This window comes from Triturus cristatus, chromosome 4_1, assembly GCF_964204655.1.
Source record: "Triturus cristatus chromosome 4_1, aTriCri1.1, whole genome shotgun sequence".
NCBI lineage: Eukaryota > Metazoa > Chordata > Amphibia > Caudata > Salamandridae > Triturus > Triturus cristatus.
In genome coordinates this window covers 40079497-40095213 of record NC_140585.1, presented here as the reverse complement: position 1 = coordinate 40095213, position 15717 = coordinate 40079497, and the positions used below count along the sequence as shown (strand labels likewise).

At 41.7% G+C, this 15717-nt stretch overlaps 1 protein-coding gene across 2 annotated transcripts in view; it reads right to left on the bottom strand.

Moving 5' to 3' along the window:
- Positions 1 to 7273: 7273 nt before the first annotated feature.
- The window catches only part of CNOT12 (CCR4-NOT transcription complex subunit 12), a 422228-nt gene continuing 413784 nt past the window's right edge, over positions 7274 to 15717 (bottom strand). For both annotated transcript variants that reach the window (XR_014981070.1, XM_085651437.1), the window contains one exon: positions 7274 to 7972. The gene's annotated coding sequence lies outside the window, so the exon portion shown is untranslated. The remainder of the gene's footprint in view (positions 7973 to 15717) is intronic.

The following is a 15717-nucleotide window of genomic DNA, read 5'->3' as shown; positions in this document are numbered from 1 at the left end:
GCTGTGAAATGCCAAGTATGCCAGCATTCAGGCAGCAGCAGCAGACTGTATGGATGTCAAGGGCTGGGGCGGGATGAGTGAGGGAAGCACTTGAAGAGGTGCTCTTCATCTGAAGGTTAGATCTACACTGAGTGAGGGGATATGGGACCTGGTAGTGAACAGAAGAGGCACGGGGGGTGGCAGTGTTTCCGTAATTTCTTGGTTTGGCAAAATCCCAATTAGCGGTTTTGGTGATATAAATCGAACAAGAGGTACTACTGCCCATGTCAACAAATGTATATCTTAGCAAAACATTTATGAACAAGTTTTACTGAATTTTCATTGATTTGATATAGCAGATAACCTTTTCCTGGATTCCATGGCAGTCTGTCCTTGTTGGGTATGACACCGTCGCTGACTACATACTATAAAGTTGGCCATCAGAAATCTGTAGCATAATGTCCACAATTTGTTTACTGTTGAGCACGATATGAATGTAATTTGCATGACTATTTTTTTAACCTGCAGAAACATGTCCACATTTAAATGATATCAGAATGTGTATTTCTGTGCCAGTTGAAACAGATTACTAACATTAATGTAATGTACAACATACATTAAAATGTTGCAGTTTGTTTAACCTTTAAATTGTATTTAATGTTCATGTAATGTAATGTAATGTAAGTGCCAATTTGTATCGCGCGGCAATCGCTCCAAGGAGCATCTAGGCGCCCAGAAAGGACCACCAGATGTTAGGTAGTCCCTATGCTTACTTGACCGAGAACCCGAATTACACTAGGCTTCTGGCAGTTATATCTTGGAGATTAAAGATCCAGGTTTTTAGATGTTTACGGAAGTCTATTTCTTTATCCAGTAATCTCAGCTGGGGGGGAAGAATATTCCATGCTTTTGCTCCCAGTACCGCCAGGGATTTGCCCCCTCGAGTTTTGAGTCTGAAACTCGGGACGGTAAGCAGGTTGGCCGTTGAAGAACGCAGTGCTCTGGTTGGACAGTATCTGCTGAATTTTTTCCTCAGATAGGACGGGCCTAGGTTGTGAACAGCTCTAAAAGTAATTAACAGTACTTTAAACAAAACCCTTTTTGTAATGGGCAGCCAATGTAATGCCTTGAGGGCTTTGGTTGCAGATGATCTTTTCGGCCATTTTAGAACCAGCCTCGCTGCTGCATGTTGCACCATCTGAAGTTTGTGTGTGACAACTTTATTTGTACCAGCATAGAGGCTGTTGCAGTAATCGATGCGCGATGTTACAAGTGCAACCGTAACTGTTTTCCTTGCTTCAAGGGGCAAAAGATCAAAGAACTTTCTCAGTCCCTTTATTACCCCAAAGCACATGCCTGCCACTCTAGCTGCTTGTTGTCTAAAAGACAGGTCAGAGTCAAAATGCACCCCCAGATTACGGGCCGAGTTGGTTGTATGAGGTGGTATTTCAGCTTTTTCTGGCCACCATAATCGTGGGGTGAACTCATTTTTTGGGCCTATAGGCATGATCTCTGTTTTACCTGTGTTGCATTTCAGGTGATTTAGGCGCATCCATTCAAAGGTGGCCGTTAGGCAACCTTTGAGCTTATCCTCCCAGGCTTGGTTATCCTTATCCATTACCAGGATAAGTTGTGTGTCATCGGCATAGGCTATAGCGTCTATGCCAAATGACGATATCAGTTTTATCAGGGGTGCAGTATAAACATTAAACAGGGTCGGGCTCAGGCTCGAACCCTGCGGAACTCCCGTCAACAGCGCTTTTTCACTGGAGCAGAATTCCCCCAGGGTCACCACTTGCCTCCTGTCACTTAAAAAGTTTCTTATCCACTCAAGCACTGTCCCTGTGACACCAGATGTTATTAACCGGTCTAATAGGATGGCATGTGAGACCGTGTCGAAGGCCGCCGATAGGTCTAATAAAATCAGGACGGCCTTCTTGCCTTGGTCTAGGGCTGAGCGGATAGTTTCTGTAGTGAACAGGAGGGCCGATTCGGTGGAATGTTGGGCCCTGAAACCTGCCTGGTTGGGGTGCCATACATCACTATCTTCCAAGAAACGAGTAAGTTGTTTATTTACAATTGACTCTGTGACTTTGCACAGAGCCGGAAGTAGTGAGATGGGTCGTAGGTTCGACAATGTGGTGGGGTCAGGGAGTTGTTTTTTTTGCAGTGGTTTCACCGCTGCCAGTTTCCACTCTGGGGGGACTTTGGCTGTGGACAGTGAGGTGTTGACAATGGCATTTATTATTGGATTGGCAATGTCCACAATGAGGTGTAAAAGTCTAACTGGGCATGGATCGAAGGGGGATCCGGATTTTGTTGCCAGAATTCCTCTTTTGGTATCCTCCAGGCTAACTGGAAGGAAAGTTGTCAACTGCGTGGCTCCTTGCCTCACTATATCATCCTCTGTTCTTGGCTCTAATATAGGGACATCGAAGTCCTTCGTCAGCCCCTGTACTTTTCCCTCAAAGAAATCTGCGATCTTGTCACAGAGTGCCTGCGAGGGCGGGATATCCTGCGCTAAACATTTAGGCTTATTAAAGCCGTTTACAATTTTAAATATTTCCTTTTGTTTGCTGCTGGCTGTTTCTATTGCCAACGAGAAGTACCTTTTTTTAGCCTGTTTAATTAGCGCATGATAGGCATTTTTTATCCTTTTGTATTTGCTACGTTCTAGGCTAGAGTAGTATTTCCGCCAGCTTCGTTCAGCTCTTCTAAGCTCCCCTTGTTTATCTTTGAGATCTCGATCGAACCAGGGTGCAGATGTTTTCTTTCTACCCTGCCTCGTTCTGTTTTTTCCCTGCCCAACTGTACCTTTCAGATCATTCATCCATGTTCTGAAACTGATGGGATTTACAGGTACTACCAGCTGGGGTCTACAGTTCCTGGCTATAGTTATAAGTTCTGGGTGGGACAGTATCGTTTTCCATTCATCCCTTGTGACCTTGCTGTGTTCCTTTTTATGATCGTTTTCTCGGTAGGACATAAGGGGAAGCATAAAAGGAATCAGCATATGGTCAGTCCAAATTTGGGGTCTAAGGGGGTTAGTTGTCAAAGTGTCTAGGTTAGTGGCAATGACCAGTAGGCAATCCTCTTGCCTGCATTTTTAAATAATAGATGATACATTTCTGTTACTGTTTGCAAACATTTGAACGAGGTGACACAACATACAATAGAAAGTAACCAATATAATAAAGTGCATTTGCAAAATAAATGACATGTTCTGTGATTTGATGTTTAGGCAGTGATATTTTGTACCCAATTGGTGGTTCATATTTGTTTGTTTAACCTCTTTTGTGAACATGTCTTTTAATTCATTTCTAGGTTTTGTTGGAGATGTGAGAATACCTTATCCCAGGTCTCCTCAAGTCTAGATACTAGTAGGTTCTTGGGTTCGACTGGGAGAGCTGTACGCGGCATAACACGGCAATGGGTTTGGATTTGTGCAACAGTTAAAGTAAAAAGGTTTAGATTTCATAGAATGACGTGAACAGCAGAGTTTACTATATTGCATCATATTCACATCCTGCACCATCCTAATGTGATTACTTTACAAGCATCGCGTAAAGACCTCAAACATGTTCACACCTTTGTGTTGTAACGAAGGACAATCTTGCCTCTTTACACGATATGTATTTTACAACTTTTTTCACGCATTGTTCAAAGCTAAAAGTGTCTCTTCACTACTGACTTCATCCCAAAAGATGAAAGGTGCCTGTCACACCATTAGGTGAATCATTGTGGCGCATGTTGAAGATGAATAATATAGCAGTATTTACCATAGCAGTATTTACCACAGCAGAATAAGAATAGCAAACCAGATCTGTTTCTCAGCGACGCTGCCCACTTTACAGATGTTGGTAATTTTGTCTTGCTGCATAATTGCAAAGTGCCATGAGACATATTACCTAGCTACTTGCATCTCTCCACCAAACCCAAAGACTCTTCTAAGAGCTAGTCTTTCATTTACATCTTTATGGGATTTTTTTGTTTTTGTTTTTTTTAATCGGTCAAATTTTCTCGAACATCACAGTGATGTTTGCGAACAGTGGACACATAAGAAAAAATAATTATAGGAAAACACTGTCTCGCATACTTTTAAACCATTTGGCGACACAAAGAGAGGATCTTCAAAAAAGGATGATGTAGTAAGCAGTTAATAGTATATGACAAAATAGAAGACTGAAAAACATTAAAGAGAACACCACCTTACTGCTGTTTATGGACATTAGGCACAATGTTTACGCATCACCATTCCTCACTGCTTTGTCCTCCACGGTATATGTACCTGCCATAGTAATCACCATGAAGAGAACAAGAGTGCAAATCTGTTTTGCACCCAGCGAAACAAACGTCCGCCGAGAACTGTAGTACTGACGGCGTATCACAAGTAGATTCACCCAAGTCCATATGTTCAACCCTTTGGTTCTCAGGACAAGTTGCTATTGCGAGAACACAACTGCGTCACTATCCTCAGTATGGTAGGATTCCTGCGAACTCAAGTTAGCTGCACATGTAGTTTGTGCACAATGCTGTCATAGGGGGATGTTCGGGGACGCATTATCTTTGTGGTTGCGCCTAGATTGTACCAACAGTTAAATTTACTATGCTTAACAATATCATCATGTTATCTACAGATTATAGAATGTACAGTATTTATAAAGCGCACTGCTATAAGGATAGCACCACATTGTCAACAGATGAACGCTTCTACATGAATTAATGAATTTATGAAGCACGCTGCTTTAAAAATATCACCCCATTGCTGACAGATTCGCCCTTCCACATGAATGAATGTATAAATAAATGTGTAATACTTATGACGCACACTGCTACCCTAAAGGGCGTCCTGGTGCTGGGTCTCGAGGAGGAAGGACCGGAGAACTAGAGACATGCAGTTTGGAAGAGCCAGGTTTTGAGCTAAACTGACTCCACCTGGTTGTGGAGTTGTAGGATTGTTCTAGGCTTCCACTTCTGTTGCAGCCTGTGTAGGTAAAACTACAGAAATGGTGGACAGTCTTCTTCTGCACCAGTGGACATTTTTACAGGTGAATGTAATGCTGCTCCATAGTCTGTAACATGTACTGAGCTACTGGTGTGGTTTGCCTTTGTGGTTTATGATGCCTCTGCAGAGGGAGTCTATGCTTGTGGAATCTAGTGATGTCATCTGAAATGGTGAGGCGATCAGTTGGAAGATGTGTGTCCTGCTGTGGGTTGTGGTGCTTTTGTCTCCAACTGAAAGAAGACTAAACACCCGAAGAAGCTCCAGCAAACAACTGCCCAAGAGTTACGCTCTGCAAGATGCCAAGATTGACAATGAGTGGGAGGTGCTGGGAGTCTTCAGGTACATTCAAAGAGGCTCTGCCAAGACATGGGCAGTCCTACTTTGACCTTAGCTGTGTGTTGAGTGTCAGTTGTGTGTCTTGTATGATTGCTGTTTGCGAATATTAAAAATGGTGCAAAGTGGTAGTGTGAAAACCTAGGCACCACATTTGCAGTGAATGGATATTTGCTTTGGCAGACAGGTCATTCACGGCCACCAAGGCGTGGGCTAAGTCCAGGCCAACCCCAGTTGAGTGCTTTCTGCAAAGTTCAGATTTATAGAGTGCTTGCAAACTGACACCTCGACATATTAGAGTGACCAAACTGATTGAAGAAATACACTTACTCTCCACTACACGCGTGTATGAAGAGTAACAAAGTATCAATTTAAAAACCACAGCTGTCCTAAGATTGTTCCTGTGAGCGCAAATTGTCTAGTCAAGCATTTTTCACTTTAACAACGAGTTTTAATGGTTTCTTACAAGAACATGGCACCCTAATGCTCGTTTTCAGTGAGCTTAAATTGTTTACCCATACTTTTGGCACTTTATCCATTAGCTTCAATGGTTTATGCAAGCACATGGCACCTTTATGTTAGTTTTCTGCCCTTTAATCTTTGCTAACTGAAAAAAGTACACCCATGTAGTTTTTACAGGTGTGAAGTAGATGTTGGGATACACGAAAACCAGGAAAGGCAGATATCAAAGGCCAGTACCAGCAAAGACAGAAGAGGGGTATCTGCGAGAGTAGTTTTGATTGTATAACAAATAATTAACTTATGATATGTAACCCTGCTTTTATAATTGTATGGGTTTTTATTAACCAAACAATAAGCTTCAAATCTTGAAAAATATACAACATGGAAATACATCTATAAAAATATAACAAAAAATACACGCGCAAACAAAATCATATTTCAAATAAACAATGAACAATAAAAGGAAAAAGGAAATATATGTACTCTCCAATACACATATTGTAGCAAGGGGTTTAAAAATGCAAAAGAAAACTTTTCAGGACTACTTTATTAAAGTTTAAGTACGAAATGTACAAATACATTAATTTAACTTGAAGCAATTTGTTACAAAACAATAAGACACTTTATGATGTACACTGCATTCAAATTTTACAATGCAATACATTTAAGTACCTCATTTCTTTAGCATGTAAAAATATATAGTACTGCATTCTTTTTGGCAACTTCTACTTGAAGGTTGTTTTTATTTCCAATTATAACCCAATGATTACATCCTCATATGTCATGTAGTATATTAAACTAGATAACATAAGGATGACGGGCATATGAGAAATATAAAGCTGATCATACCAAAGGTAGGTGAGCAATAGTGTAAACGTTTGACAGGTAACAATAATACAATAAAAAATGTCAACTTTAAAGTAAAGCTTATACTTATATTTAAGCTGCTTTGTAAAACAAAATCAAAAAAGAAATTGCCTAAAAAAAACTAAAAGATGAAAAGGACTTAAGTTTGACTTGTATGTTAATGACTTCACCATAAATACTACAACATTTCAAAGTTAACTTTGAAAGGATGTCATGCAATCATGGGTACACCCGGTATGTCTGAACTCTGTTTCTTTGTGCAACATATCTTTGCTTTTGCTTAAGCTTTTTAGGAGGAAGCTTAAGGATGTATGGCCAAAGCAGAGAGGATATCCCTGGTGAACAGGGATAGCTGGCCATCCTTGAAGATGATACCTGCTAGCTAACTTCACCACGTGTCCAAACCCCGCTATACCAAGTCAACATTAACTCCCATCTATAATTCATGGAAAACGTTGATATGAGATGTGTTTTAAGAGACTCATTTTTTAATGTAAGCAGTGTCTATTCACTTTCTCGCAGCGGTTTCAAGTTCCTTTTAAATAACAGAATGCGTATTCAAAGGGCAGGTGGCCCTCCACAATTCACTGCAGAGTATCCCAACCAAACACACACATGAGGCAAGAAGCTGCTCAAAAAGCTTTATTCCAAATTATTATTATTATTATTATTTAAATTCTACAAATCGAACAGACAAATTCACCGAACCACTTCCCCCTCTCGCCCGACGAAGCAAAAAAGCAATTTTCAGGTCCAATAAACATCAAAATAGATCTTTAACAAAAATACATTTGTATACAAAAATAGGCAGGTTAGATCATTCTTGTGCAAGCTACAGGACAGCTGTGTTTGTGCTGAAGGGGCACGGGTGTCTTCTGAAGAATGAGGACCACAGGGAGGAACAGGGCAAAGGCAAAGAGTGCAAATACATTTGAAGGTGCAAGTTAAGAGCTTGGTCTGTGCTTTAATATTCTCTTAGGAGGCACAGGAATCGATTAATTGATTTAGGAAAGCTCCTGTCAGAGCTCCCATTGCTGGTGTGGTTCTGGGGGGTGCCTGATGGGTCCCTCACACCCTTACCTTGATTAGCTCATATATAAAAAAAATCATGAGGCCCTTTCTGAGAAGTACTGGGCCTCAGCCTGAGACTCAGGCAATGGAGGAGGTTGTTGTAGTCCATAAATACCAGGGCTTTCAGGAGCCGAGAGGTCTCACCCCATGCGAAATGTCCGACTGGTCAGAATGAAGGCACCCAGAATCTGCAGCGCACCGAGGCATGTCCATCTTTGGAGACTGCTCTGACATTTTGCTGCTGGAAGGGGATTCCTAAAGTGTGGAGAAGAGGGAGATGAAACAAAAGAAATTAAGGACATTTGTTAGCAGTCATTTAAATGTACCCATTAAAAGTCCAATTTAGGCCACATGCCTGGCTGGGAACTTATACTGCACCTTCATTTAATGACACATTCATTTAAGTAAACTAAAAATGAGCTGCACATCATGTCTGCACGCCTACTAAGCGGACCACCACTGGAAGACAGTCGTAGACCACGTAGACTCAAACAAACAGAAGACCAACAATAGATAGACAAATGTCTGACCCAGAGCAAGATACACAGCCACATACGTGTGACCTATAGCAGGACAAACAGTCATGTGTGACCAAAAGTAGGATTTACAGCCACATATATGTGACAAACGGTGTGATACACAGCATAATCATCTGACACGGCTCATGCTACACAGCTATAAACATAAGAAGAATGTACCATTGCTTCTGTTTGTACAATGCTGTGCATCTGTTTTAATGTACTATGTACAGAAACATACATTTTGATTAGCGCTCCCGGTTTTCCGTTTAAACTGATTTTTACATATAAATACAGACTGAAAACAATTTTTCCTTTGTCTGTATTAATATGTAAAAACGGCAAAATACTAGTAAATTTTGCCGGACTGCCGTGCTTCAGTCTAGAGTTACCACGCCCCTGTTCCTTTTGTTGCTGCCCCAGCCCTTCTTTTGAATTCGGCATCTGTTTGGCAAGTGTATTTCTGTAGCCTCATGGGACAGATTAATAGCGCGCAACGCCATTGGGCTCAAAGAGCTTCAGACCCCCCCCCCTTGTGTGTGTCAGCCCGGGCTGAGACAGCTTCCCGGGCACACACACAGCTGCACCCGAGTACTTCACAGGTCTTTAAAAGACCATGTATTTGCTAACGAGGCTTTGTTGTGTTTTCTCACCCCTTCTTAGCGTCCCAGCATCTTCGCTCTGCATATTGCTGGGAGAATCAGCCCCCACTCCCCTGAAATTTTTCGTAGCCCTCTCCCCGAAATTTGGTTCTAGTTGCGTCTCTGTGTCAGGTAGTATGTGTCCGCGCTGCTTAGATTTGAAAGCTCGCACAGTGCTTCTCGGCAGGACGCAGCGCTGTAATGAGTATCATTGCTTCTCAGTAGCAAACGGCTCCTCTGGGATAGAGCATAAGCATACCTCCGTATTAGTCTTCCATTTCGACTAGCACCACCAGATTTGCAACTGAATCCACTTCCCAATGTTTTTGAAGTCTAGTACAACACCTTATGATATATTCTGTAAGGTAGTTCAGCGGGATGAGTGCCTGCTCCATAGATAACCAGCAGTGCAACAATCTGAATCGAGACAGGGCGAACAGCATTTGTTATTCTTGTGAGGGGGTTGGAACGAGCGTCATCTGAATGTACAGCATAATTTATAATATCGATATATTTTTTCACAGCACAAAGGAGGCAAAAATATTTCAATATAATCACTAGTTCAGTATTTTGCTACCCATGTCTGTATTGATCAATGATATACAATGATAATTAGAAGCGTCAACCGGGTCGGCATTTTAAAACGCACACTATTCTGTTTGCTCCTTATTTTTTTATTCGTATAATTTGATTCACGTTCTCAAACCATTTTTTGCATTCTGCGAACAGCAGGAGACGTTTTAATTCAGCCAGTAAGGCAATATGGTAGTGAACAGGTAGCACTAGGTGAAAGAAATTAAATCATTAATAATAATTGTAATGTATACGATGAAACGCGTGTTTAATGTCCATGCCTATGTCCTGGCATTTTAATTTGTGTTTTTTGTGTCGCTCAGCACTCTGAGTTTGTTCACTACCCGCTGTAAATTACGCCCTCGGCCTCCGCTGTATAAATGGGTAAATCAGCTCTGTCCCATTAGGAAGCTAATTCATGTGACCTATAGGGGGTTATCAGCTATAGGGAGAGGTGTGGCGCAGTGGCCAGGGCGACGCACTCCGGAATCTGGGGATCACGGTTCGATCGCCGGCGGCAGATTAGCCCAGCACTATGTGATTCGGGGCAATAGCTTGCTTAATCTTCCCGACGGCCCACAGCGCCTAGAGACCCTTAAGGGTGATTGTTCGCGCTTTACAAATGTGGATTATTTTATTTATTTATTTATTATAGGTATACATGTTGTGCATTCGGTTTTATGAGCTCATTTTCTTGTTCTTTGTTTACTGTGAATAATGCTGCTCTGCCCACGGGCCTCCAATCATGTTACCGAGTAGGATTGTAAGGCGATGGACATTTTAAATGTCACCTTAAGATATATGGTCATAAAACAGTTACAACGAACAGGTAACAGCATTGTAAATTATGGGCATAATCTATACAGTTACACATTTCACTAGCAGTTGGACGCTGGCTCTTGCGGGCAATTTCAATGTTCTGGGTGTGCAACATCTGGTCCTAGATCCAACTCTTGTAGCTGGACGCACACTTAACCCCATGTCTGTCTGCGGCCTGGTGGCTTGTGGTGTCCCTTTTGCATTGTGATCGGTGTGTGTTGAGTTCGTTGCCATTTAGTTTGTTGTTCCCTCGGCTCTTGTGTCCGTGTACCAGCAGTTGCACATGTGTTTTTGGGGACTGAAATAAATGTGGAAAAATACTAGCTGTAGCGTCGTCTTTTGCTTGTGGCAAAAATAAATGCGGATAAATACAGACGGAAATGGCAAAAAAATAAATACAATAAAAACGGGAGCCCTAATTTTGATTGAGGGCAAGCAGTACTGCGCCTGTCTTGATACAGTTTGCACTACGAGCCATGTTTTGGAGAATTGTGTACAATAGTATGTAAAGTTTTTGATGTAACTTGTTAGATTTGTGCTATGTTTTGGTAACTGAGCTTGATTATGTAGTTAGCAATATTTGTTATGTTTGATAAATCTGTGAAATGATGAATGTCGGTTTTGAGAATTTGCACAGTTCATCTCCCTTCATGCACTCTGTAAAGTGTGTGCTGCAGTGATGAAACGTGTAAGCGCCTCTTTTGATGGTTTGTCTGCTGCAGTGCACGTTTGAAGTATGTAGAGTGGCAGATGTCTCTTTTGGTGACGATTCTTCAATTGTGTATCTCTATTTAGATTTAGTTTATAATCTGCATGTAACTTTGTCAACAATAAAAATGTGTGTTTTGTTGGTTTTTCCTTCCACGAAAACCTTATTTCTGATGTCAATTCTTCCTTTCACGTTACCCAATGTTTACTTCCTGGAGTACCAAGTAGGCAAAATACATAAAAAAATGGCAGAGTTGGCAGAAACCTAGCCGAAAAGCAGCAGAGAGCTGTACATAGATAAAGGAAAAGATACAGGTAAAGAGTGAGTGGACCGGTTGTGTTCTTCAGTTCTTCCCAACTCGGAGCAGGGTTTTGTCGCGAGGAAGAAGAGCGTACAATAATACGTGCCTGCACTAGCCCATCTCGCCTTTATAGAAGCAACACACAACTGACTAGCATCCCAGAGGCCCATAAGTCGACCTCAATGGGGCACGCCTCATCAAAGGGCGGCAAGAGTTGGACAAGATCCCGTCAACAGAAAAGAGATCTCCACTCGCTCCCATTGTCAGTCGACATCAACTTCAGGACCTTCTGCATTGCCTACACGGCAGTCAATGATGGCATGCCAAATCTAGCTTACAGGTTCCTCAACAAGAACAGGTCACCTGGAAACATGCCTGCAAGAAAGCAGAAAGTTGGAGAACACGGAGTAAGAGTCATTGCGTGTTCAATATCGTATTGGAAAAGAGTGAACCCCAAAAAAGGTTAAACATATATCAGTATGTTAGCCCTGTGTGCGCACCACACGGTTAAATAGGATTTCACCAAGTAATATCATACTCAAATGTGTGGCAAAACTAGGTCAAATGATGGCTGAACATAGACCCTAGACATAGTACATGGACGTATAAACCATAGAATTACCAGGTTTTTTCAAAGTCCTATGGCCACTGGCACATGGCATACCCTGTGTTGTCAGCGATCCAATGTGGCAGATCCAGTTCGCACAATATAAAACTTTAATTAAAGAACTAAAACCTCAAAGTTTTCTTTACAGGGTGAAAGACAGCAACTGGGATCACTAACGGATTGCCGAGAGTAAGACACACTGGTTGCATCAGGACCAAGTATCTTGGGATATTCATAGCATCGAAGTGGACAGTCCCAGCCCTTTGAAAAGATCTGTACCTCTTTCAGCTAAAAAGGGGGCAGCAGCACGGCTGGGTGAGAATGCACACCATGGAAGTAGATCATGCCATCCAAGATCTGTTGAAATAAGGTGCTGCTTTGGTGTGAACCTACAGAATGCCCACACTGATGTGATGGGTCTATCTTGGCAAAGTGACCTCAGAGTTCAAAAATACAAGGACAATAAACTGAAAAACAAACACAAACTAAACAAAAACACTGAAAAGAAACACAGGAAAGTGTTAGGAGTTCAGGGTTAGGTTATGAAATGTTATTAAAAGTGGGTGATAGTTAAAAAAAAAGAATTGCCAATGCCAGTTGGTCTGGCTTGGGACTGAAAGTGTCTACTCAGGCACTGGTGAGCTTAGGCACTCAATAATCCATCATAAGGGCACCCAGTCAGTCTTCCTTCCACTCATTCAGTCATTTATCTATCCCGTAACTCATTCTTTCATTGAGGAAACTTACCCCATCAGAAATAAACAAAAACACACACAAACTCCCACATGCATTTGGAAGATATTTTGAGGGAATAAAAGTGAAAAGAAGATGCTGCCACTTAACACTGGGGCATATTCTTGCGAAGCAAGAATAAAACTTACATGGAGCAGCATGCGGCGGGCGGTCTTGCAATGGTGTTGCACATGGTGCATCTTTCTTAAAAGTTTCAACATAGCCGCAGTAGTTAGAAGTAACAGAAGTGGCCATTTTGGAGCAGTAAAAACAATGATAATCAATGGCAGTGCCATTCTGCGGTAGACCCTGGGTAGACACCGCACTGGACGGCCATCTTCGAATGCCAAAGTAACATGGGCTTACTGATGGAAGGGGAATAAAATAACGCTTTTAAACACGGAGGCTACCTTGGAATGGTATAACAACGATACACTAAGAACAATACAATTCTAAAATGGCCACCCACTTTAAGAAGTAGTGACTGCACAGGATGCAGAATAGAGCAGATGAAATGAGTGACAATCAAGCAGGCGGGTACGGATGTTTCGGGAGCTGCAGGAAGCTCTAAAAACAACCATTGGCCAAGCGAATAGATATTGGTTTTAAATGGCCGAGCTATTGACGCTTCGAATGGTTGTTGCCATTCGCATGCGCATACTAGCATATCTCAAACTCCTCACGCACACACAGCTGGTTATCTTGGAATGGGCTTCTTATTAAAGGAATCTGTGAGAATTCATGTAACAAAATGCCTGAATACAGGCACTAATAAAGTGTAATAATTCATCTTTAAAGGGTTGTATTAACAATTATTTTTATAATAAATAAGTGAGGCCGACTGCTTTTGTAGTTTTTGTACATAATAAATAGGACAGATCCACGGCACCTGACATCTTTTTCCAATGACCCAAGCAGGCATGTAGCCTTGATCATTTGCTTGTCGTCGTAACCAAAGGAGGTCAACTGAAGCTGGTAATCAAGAGATGTCATAAAATTACAAATATATACAAATTACAGTTGGCAAAAGAATAGACAACCCCTCTGAAAAGGGCACAACAAGGATTAACGCACACCTATACCCCGTTCTAGATACCATGCTACAAGAGGTGTCCACATTCATTGACATCGGGCAATCACAATCCAGTTTTAAAGACCTAAACGCCTTTCACAATAAAGGAGTCATACTTACGGTCTTTGACGCAACTTTTCATAAAAAACTTGAGACTTTTGTTATCTAAAATAAGTTTCACCAAAGAATCAGTCAGGTCTATAACCTTTATCATTGGGTTATCACCATAACCAGCCCAGACTTGCTAAATTCTCCATAAGCTGTCCCACAAGCAATCCTGAGTTGTACAATCAGTAAATGATACATATACACAAACGTACAATTGGCAAAACGACACTTAACGCCTCAGAAGAGGGCTAACAAGGATAATCAAAAGAAATCTTCTATCCCTTGGCTTTGTCAAAGGGGGAATCCAACGCCCAAGCCCTTGCCTGCTATGGTAACCCGGGAGAATATATGTAACACAATAACCGCGTAGATGCTTTAACACACTGTAGTGATAATCCACCCGTAAAGGCCTATTGGCTCTAACATATTTTCACAATACATAAGTCAGGTCCACTGCCTTTGTCATACTTCTTCATAATAAAAAGATCAGGCCTAGAGCCCTGATCAGCGGCTTGGCACCATAACCAACTCAGTCTTCCTCTGTTAAGTACAAACTTTGGTACAAAGCAAAGAGTGCAACGCAAGCACTCTTTTTTAATCGGAAGCACACACCTACTGCCCATCAAAACCTGTACTCAAGTCTATGAACATTTGGGTGGAGCCGAAGCCATTCTCTTAGTAGTGCTTCTGAAGGGTTTTTCTGTTGATCATAGAAAGTCAGGGGACAACTGTGCTGTCAAGCAAGACCGAAAGAGGGGTTAATGAGCGTCTCCCCAAGTTAATTAAATAAAGTAAGTTACATACATATATAAAAAGGATTGGGTAGACTTAAACAAGGAGAGGAATACAAAGAGTAAAGGCTCAAGGGAAGAGAATGAGTTCAGGGGCATCCACTCGTACAATAAGAATAATTAAAAATAAAAAGGAAGAATGCAAAAGCAATCACTGAAGTCCCCGAGATAAACAAATGGAAGCTTGCGCTGAGACTTGTGCGGAGTTCCCCAAGATGTCAACAGCAGGTCACCTGGGTGGGTGAAGGGAGGGTCGACAATCCATGGCCAAAACAAACAGTTTTATTGGCCACAACACCTGCTGACAAACACCCCAGGTATACACAGAGAATGGCAAATCATGGGCGAAGGGGAAGTGCTCCTTGCTCCGCGCTCTGCCCAGGTAGTGGTGTCCAGTGCTACAGAGTTGGGACGGATGTTGTATGCTCTGCGAATACTACTGACAGCAGTAGTAAGTTACCACTGATGATGGCTGGACTGATATTACTCGTGCTTTACTTTACACACTGACAACATGTGGACTGGTATTACTCCTGCTTAAGTTAGCACTGATACTGGTTGGACTGGTATTACTTATGGTTAAGTAAGCACTGATACTGGGTGGACTGGTATTACTCATGATTAGGTTAGCACTGATACTGAGTGGACTGGTATTACTCATAGTTAAGTAAGCACTGATACTGGGTGGACTGGTATTACTAATGGTTAAGTAAGCACTGATACTGGGTGGACTGGTATTACTAATGGTTAAGTAAGCAGTGGACTGGTATTACTTATGATTAAGTTAGCAATGATACTGGGTGGACTGGTATTACTCATGATTAGGTTAGCACTGATACTGGGTGGACTGGTATTACACATAGTTAAGTAAGCACTGATACTGGGTGGACTGGTATTACTCATGATTAGGTTAGCACTGATACTGGGTGGACTGGTATTACTTATGGTTAAGTTAGCACTGATACTGGGTGGACTGGTATTACTAATGGTTAAGTAAGCACTGACGCTGGGTGGACTGGTATTACTTATGGTTAAGTTAGCACTGATACTGGGTGGACTGGTATTACACATAGTTAAGTAAGCACTGATACTGGGTGGACTGGTATTACTAATGGTTAAGTAAGCAGTG